Genomic DNA, 7,932 nt, shown 5'->3' with positions numbered 1-7,932 from the left:
GTGCCCGATGTAAACTGTTCTCCTTCAGGTACTGCATGATGAGACGGATAACATCTGAGGACTCGATTTCGATCGACATTGTAACGTCTTCTCGCAGTCAGTCGTGTCTTCTCGCAGTCAGTCGCCGTTCCACCATTAAATCTCAGTTCACACTGGGGGCCGTGGCGCAACCCATCGGCTGCCATACGCCACTTCCGTCTGCCGCCATACGTCACTTCCGCTCTATGGCCTTCGGTCGCCCATTTGTTTGTTTACGTTATTTGAATTTGAAGCTGAATCATTTACCCCTGAGCCATAAGCTCTTGTTTCTTCTGGGAGATCTTTTCCTTTGGTCGGCGTCCTCTTCTGGTTTAGGAATAACCTGTTCCTTTCTAGTAAGGATCACTTCAATACGGCAGGGGGAGTTGATGGAGGGCTTAATCTGATTACTGTACATGCAATGGTGCATGTTGGGAGCTTTATTCACCTAGAGGTGCCCAATGATCAGATAATCTATATCTAAACCCTTACGTTTCAGCATCACTCTCTGTTTTTAAGCATATGCAGCAAAACTCAGCACTTTTTTGGAACACCGACTGACTATCCAACCCCACTGTTTGGCCTGGGCACACCTACAAACTCTACCATTGTAACATCGAAATGGCACACCCTGCTTTTGCAAAGTGACATCTTTCAGGCACTTGGTGGCTTTCCAGATAGCCATACCCTTTATGGCCTGGGCTGTTTCTCGGGTGTTCTTAAAATGGACCTGGAGATTTGGACCTCTTGATTTGCGTGATTTTGTTGGCTTTTCCGTATCAAGGGAGTAGATAACCATTTTGGGAAATCCTCTGAGGCCCCTCAGAGGAAGAGTCCCATAAAGTTTCATGGTCCCAGAAAACCAACTGATGAACAATATGAGTTGAGCTTGAAAACAGTGATTTTTCAATAATTAATTATGTTGTTTTCATGCAAGCACAATGAAGTGTTATGGAATTTCCATTTTTCTCAATGTAAGCTATTGTTTGTTTAGATTCACACTGCCAAATGCATTTACACAGTAAATAAAACAAAAATAGACATTCCTCTAGCATTCTCTGCTTTCAATGAAGATCTATCTGACATCAGTAATTGTACCCCGGATGTCATGGCTTGTTCTAAACCCAGCTTGAACCTCTATTAAGTCCCTGTCGACATATAATTCCAGCCATTTAAAAATAATCTTCAGAAGATTTTGCTTAAATGTGGTATTCATAATATTGTGATATTATGTCCACATATTGTTGGGTCATCTTTTTGGGGAATGGGAACAAATATGGATCTTTTCCAATCAGTTAGCTAGGTAACTGTCTTCCAAATTTCTTGGCACAGGCTAGTGAACACCTCAATCAAGAAACAGTTGTAAGAACAGAGCAAGGAAACACTGTATGGTTTAAAATCAAGTATATGCATCAGGGTTATATCCTTTCTCCCTACCAGAAGCACAGGCTGCATTTAGAAGGGGTCATACATGGTACTAGGAATATTGTAGCTAACATTAGATGGATCTTGGCTGAAAGCAGGGAGTACCAGAGGAGTGTCTATCTATGTTTCATTGATTATGCAAAGGCATTTGACTGTATGGATCACAACAAACTGTGGCTAGTTCTTGAAGAATGGGAATCCTAGAACATTTGATTATGTTAATGCAAAACCTATACTTGGACCAGGAGGCAGTAGTCAGAACAGAGCAAGGAAACACAGCAAGATTCAAAATTGGGAAGGGTATACGCCAGGGATGTGTCCTATCTCCATTCCTTTTCAATCTTTATGCACAACAGATTATCTGGGAGGCTGGGCTCTATGAGGAGAAATGTGGCATCAGAATTGGAAGACGTCTCATCAACAATCTGCTTTATGCAGATGACACAACCTGCTTGCTGAAATTGAGGAGGACCTGAAGGCTTGCTGCAGAAGGTCAGGGACTGAAGCCTTCAGTGTGGATTGAGGTTCAATATCAAGAAAACAAAAATTCTCACCACTGGGCCAATTGGCAGAATCAGGATGGATGGTGAAAAGACTGAGATTGTTCACAGCTTTTAGTTTGCTTGGCTCCACAGTCAATACTCTTGGTACCAGCAGCCAGGAAATTAAAAGACATATTGTGATGGAAAAGTCTTCTGTTTCTAAAGTACTGGAGAGCAATGATGTCAGTCTGGAGAACTAAGGTGCACCTGATGCAGGCCATGGTCTTTGCAGTCACTTGCTATGCATCAGAGAGCTGGACAATGACTAAGGATAAGAGAAGGAGAATTGATGCCTTTGAGCTGTGGTGTTGGAGAAGAGTATTGAATATACCATAGACTGCTAAGAGAATGAACAGTTTGTCCTGAAGAGGGTGAAGCCAGGCTGCTCCTTGGAGGCAAGAATTCTGAAGTTTACTTTGGGAAGTCTGCTGTCCAGTACCTTTCCAAAATACTAAACAACAATGGTGTCAGTTTAAAGACTAAGATGTGCCTAATTCCAGCTACAGTCTTTTCAATCATTTGCTGTGTATATGAAAGCTGGACAATGAATAAGGATACCAGAAGAAGAACCAATACCTTTGAGTTGTGGTGTTAGAGAAGATCATTGAATAGCTCATGGATTACAAACAGGATGAACAGGTATGTGTTGGGGAAAGTGTTGCCAGAGTGCTTCTTAGAGGCAAGGATGACAAAGCTTACTCTCACATACTTTGGGCATGTTGTTCTAGTCCTTGGAAAGAGACATCATGTTGGAAATGGTAGAAAGTCAGTGAAGAAGAGGAAGACCATCCACTAGATGGACTGACATGATAACTGCAGCAATTGCCTCAAGTACGTCAAGAACTGATGAGAATGGTACAGGAGAGGAGAGGGCTTAGATCTGTTATTCTTAGGGTCTCTGAGTCACACTTGGCTCGATAGCACTTGACAACAACATCAATTATGTTGAGCATCTTTTTGTGTATTGATTGACAATATGTATAACCCTTTTGAAGCAATACCTGTTCAAAATTATTTTCTTTTAAAATTGGGTTATATGCCTATTTATTGAGTTATAATAGTACCTTCTTTACTCCTGGGTACAAATTTTTTATTGGTGACATGTTGTTGTTTTTGTTACGTGCTGTCAAGTCGCTTGCGACTCATAGTGACCCTATGTACAACTGCTCTAAACTCTGCTCTGTCCTGTGCCAATCACACTATCTCCAACATACCCATCCTGTTGGAGACTGCTAGTTCAACCTAGCCGAAGCCATTTTGTAATTCTCTAAGGACATGTCTGGACATGTTGCCCCACCCTGGGAGGATAGGTTTCGGTTTACTGGGAACACCCTGCTAAGTTTCTGTTTACCAAATAACTTTCAGCTTACTAGAAACGACATGTTATTGTCCCCCATTGCGTACTTCTCCTCCCCCATTGTGCTTCTGTATATAAGTTGTGAATGCTTTCAATAAAATCGAGACTTGATCAGAAATTCGACTTGTCTCAGATGCCTTTGTGCCTCATGCCCCCTTTTTTTGTCATTCTTTCCTTCCCAGGGTCCCCGTTGAAAAGATCCCGCAGGCCGGGACAGTTGGCCCCCAACATTGGGGCGACTTGGGCTCGGGAAAGTTTTGACAACCACTGCTTCAGAACAGTAATCAGCTGATCCACGCGAACAAGGAACCACCGTGAGTCAGGGACAGCGAAGAGAAAGGGCTCGAAATGTGCTGCTTTAGTGATGACCCGACTCTGAAGCCCAGCATGAGGTAAAAGGAAGCAAGTGGCGAAAATGGGACAGGAATTAAGTGAACATGAATTGTTCATAAAGGGTATCAAGAATTCCCTCAAGGCACGAGGTATAAGGGTAACTAAAAAAGATTTAAAGAAATTTTTCTTGTTTTTAGAAGATGTTTGCCCATGGTTTCTGCAAGAAGGAACTATTGATTCTAAGCAATGGCATAGGCTAGGGGATTGTTTAGATGACTATTACCGATGTTTTGGCCCTGTGAAAATTCCTGTCACTACCTTTTCTTACTAAAATCTCATTAACAAAATCTTAACTGTTAGAACTACTGCCATCTTGCCCTGCTAAAACAAAGAAGATGAAATACGTCAATTGGTGTACCATCTATTCCTAGGGCCTTATTTTTTGCTATTTCCTTCAAGGCAGCTTGAACTTCTTCCTTCATCACCATAGGCTGTTGCTCATAAGTTATTTCATGCTTCTGTATCTGCCAATTCCTTTTGATACAATGACTCAGTGTATTTCTTCCATCTTCTTTTAATACTTCCTGGATCGTTTAATATTCTGCCTAAAGCATCCTTGATTATAGCAACTCTAGGTTTGAATTTGTTCTTGAGTTCCTTTAGCTTAAGAAATGCTGAACGAGTTCAGCCCTTTTGATTTTCCGACTCTAGCTCCTCGCACATTTCATTGTACTATTTTGCCTTGTCATTCCGAGCTGCTTTTTGGAATCTTCTGTTCAGCTCTTTAGTATCTTAAATTCTTCATTTGAAGTAATAAAAATATTGTTCCTTTTCCTACAAACTGGTTAAATAATTGCTCAACTTTTGCTTCTTGCTTGTCATGCATTTCCTACTATTAAGAGATCAAAAGTAATAGGATTTGGAAGTACTAAGAAATATTTGTTTTGGAAAAACCATCATTAATGATCAAAAGTCCTCTCTTTTTCTGTTAATCAAATTTCTTGTACAGGTCTTGTGGATATAAAAGCTAATTGTGTCTGTTATTAGTAAAAAATAATTAGTCTCTTAATTGGCCTTTGCAAAAAATTAACGTTAACTCTTTTTGAATTAGGAACCTCTCTTAATGTTTAAGGTCTAAGAATATTTATGATTGTGCAGAACCTTATGACCAAAAGGCTCAAATGCAATATTTTTTTCCTTTTTTTTTTAATTTAGTTTGTTTATTTTTCATTTCAATGAACATCTACAGAGATTTTGGAATTCCATTCATTCATTTTTGCACCCTTCTCCCCGCACAAACGCCTCCCCCCTCAAATGCAATTTTATGTGCTACAGGTTAGTGCTAATTTATGGGAAAGAAATTTATTAAAACAATTTGTAGCTTTTATATCTATCCCTGCTTTGTCAGATGCTGAATTCTATAGTCTTGCCCTTTTAGTAGAAAAGCTGATATAGAACCTGCAACTCCCTTTGGAATTCTCCTTTGTTATTAATAGGAAAAGTGTTAAAACTCAAAAGAATCTAAAATACGGGTAAGAATAAGAAGAAAAACATGTTAACAGAAATATTAAGAACAGATGAAAATAATAAGATGTTATAAGAGGCCTCAATGTTTGTGTTGTTTTGTCTTTTGTCTGCCGTGTTTGTTGTCTTTTTGTCTTTTGTTCAAAGTTATAACACTGATGAGCTCATACAGTTTAAAGGTTTCAGTAACGAACAAGAATTAGTAGAGACAGATCTAAAGTTAATATCTGTATGAATTTGAAATCTCATAGGTGAGGAAATGCTAAGAGAGGGCGTTTCAAATGTCTCACGGCGCCAAAGGAGACTTTTTGTCTCAAGAGATCTTTGAAAACTCAGCTCTTTGCATCCTCTTATCAACTTCATATATCCAGGCATTTTATCCAGGATCTACATATTTAGGTAGAAATTTCCATATGTTTCAGCCAGTCTTGTAAAATACACATGCCAGTGGCCGGCACTGCAAGTCTGTGAGTTGTGTGTGTCTGTGTTAATTGCTCTACTTTAAATGAAAACCTGTAGGAGTAAAAATAAAAACTCTCCACTATAGCCCCTTAATTAATGCTTGCCTGTGTTGAACCTAGTTGTGTAAGTCAAAGCTACACGGTTTAATGATCACTGTCCTTCTAATAGACTGTTTTCAATTCTTCAGAAACATACCTTTTTGCCTTTACCTATATGTATCATAAAGGTCCTAACGTTTTTACAGATGTTTCTAATTATTAAAAAAAAATAGAATATTGGAGTATTAACAAATTCAATGTTGAATCATCTCTTTATAAATCAGTACTAGTAAGCAAATTATGTGCTATTTTTTTAGCTTTAAAGAAGATCTGATGACAATATTGATATTACTATTATATTATTATTATTATTATTATTATTATTATTATTATTATGCATTGCAAACGGAGGGTTCCAAAGAATGGAATAATTTTATAGTTATTAATATGGACAAACAGCCAGGAATGAGATAGAGCACAAAGCTTAAAAGAGGGGGCCAGCAGTTTTTGACTGAGAACCCCTAGCCAAGCTTCTCTGTATCTTTATTAAGAATTATCAGGAAGTAAATCATAGAGAAAATTCAGTGCAGATGAGGCCACGCTCTTTCTACTGAAAACCTTTTGCCTGGCTCTAGAGGGAGGGGTTCACAAATGCAAGAATTTGGTGTGTCTTTGGGAATTGCCTTGATGCCTCAAGGTGAACTCCAGCTCAGGAAGCAGCACTCCCTCTGTGGGGGTCCCTTGCTGTCTCCTATCTGCAATGAACAAACAGCTTATTTTCTAGGATCTAACACAAGGAAAATCCTAACTTACATATCTGTGTTTCCTTCAATTCCTTTTTCATATACTGTTTAGTATAAACATTTTACCTTCCCATGACTATTTAGTATTATAATTGCAGTTATTAAACAATGGCATTTCGGGTGGTATATCATTTTGAGGATGGAATTGAAAGTTTTGACATGGTATGGAGTTCAAGGGGAAAGGCAGAAGAACTGGTAGTAAGTTTTGTGCATTTTTTTGTTTAAGAGTTAAAATGAAAGTAGTTTTGCTTTGAAATGGAATGTCTGGTTGTGCCAGAATATGAAAGATAGTAAAAGCTAAATTAAGGATGCATATTAAGTTGTACAAGGTTTAGAGAAAAGTGAATTTTAGTGTATGTATTTGGGAACAAGGATGGAGGGAACTGTGTTAAACTGTGTTAAACCTCAAAAATTTCAAATTCAATGCTATATCAGGAAATGAGGGAGGCTTAATGCAAGCTGAAGTTCACCTTGTGGCACTAAGGCATTCCCTAGGAGTCAACATTGTTCTTGGTTTGTATCAACTGAATCCCTCCCTACTGAGATTAGCATAAAGAGGAACTTGTCCCTATCTGCAAAGGATCTCACCATTATACTTTATTTTTTGTTTTGTACTTCCTTACGATTTTGCTTTGTTCACCTTCCTTGTTATTGGTAGGTACTCAGGGAGGCATGGCTTGGGGCCTTCATCATGGGAGCCGTTGGCCCCCTTTTTTTTTCATGCTGTCTGTTCTATATCAGAATATTAATTAAATTAAGCCATATTTAGAACTGACTGAGCAGGACCCCTAACTGTTGTTTAATATTCCAATTGGAAAATATGATCCTAATTCTAGGGGAGCATTAACCATGGAGGCTCATTGGGCTTTGAAGGAAGTTCAGGATTTTATCTCTTCCTGTTCTCTCTTGTATAAATCATAGCAGAAAGTTATTGCTGTGTATCTTAGATGCTAAAAGGACTCCTACTGCTGTATTCTGACAGAATGCTCTTTTTAGATTAATTCATTTATTCCGTTCACCTAAAAAGGTTTTGCGGATTTGCCCGCAGTCTATATCTCAATTAATAGCACAGTCAGCAAAGACAATATTTTGATATAACACCTTATGAAATCATTGTCCCTTATAATGCTTTACTAGTTAATTGGCTATATCAATATTGTACAAAATGGATAATTACATTAGCAAATTATCTTGGTCAAATTACTCATCATTTTCCAATTCATTTGTATTTCCTAAAGTTTTTGTTTATCAACCAATTTCTGATGCTCTTGATGGATCTTCCTGAGAAAAGATTGTTTTTGAAAGAATTAGAGATCTTTAAAACAGTTGAATGCTCATCATTTTCAGCACACTAGCCAAATTAAAAGCTATTGAGCAAGTATTAATAATTTACCCTCAGTCAAAGAAGTATTAATAATTTACCCTCAGTC

The sequence above is a fragment of the Elephantulus edwardii genome, unplaced genomic scaffold, assembly GCF_000299155.1.
Source record: "Elephantulus edwardii isolate Elephantulus edwardi_28Jun2011 unplaced genomic scaffold, EleEdw1.0 scaffold00167, whole genome shotgun sequence".
Classification (NCBI taxonomy): Eukaryota; Metazoa; Chordata; class Mammalia; order Macroscelidea; family Macroscelididae; genus Elephantulus; species Elephantulus edwardii.
Note: the sequence above shows the minus strand (reverse complement) of the source record.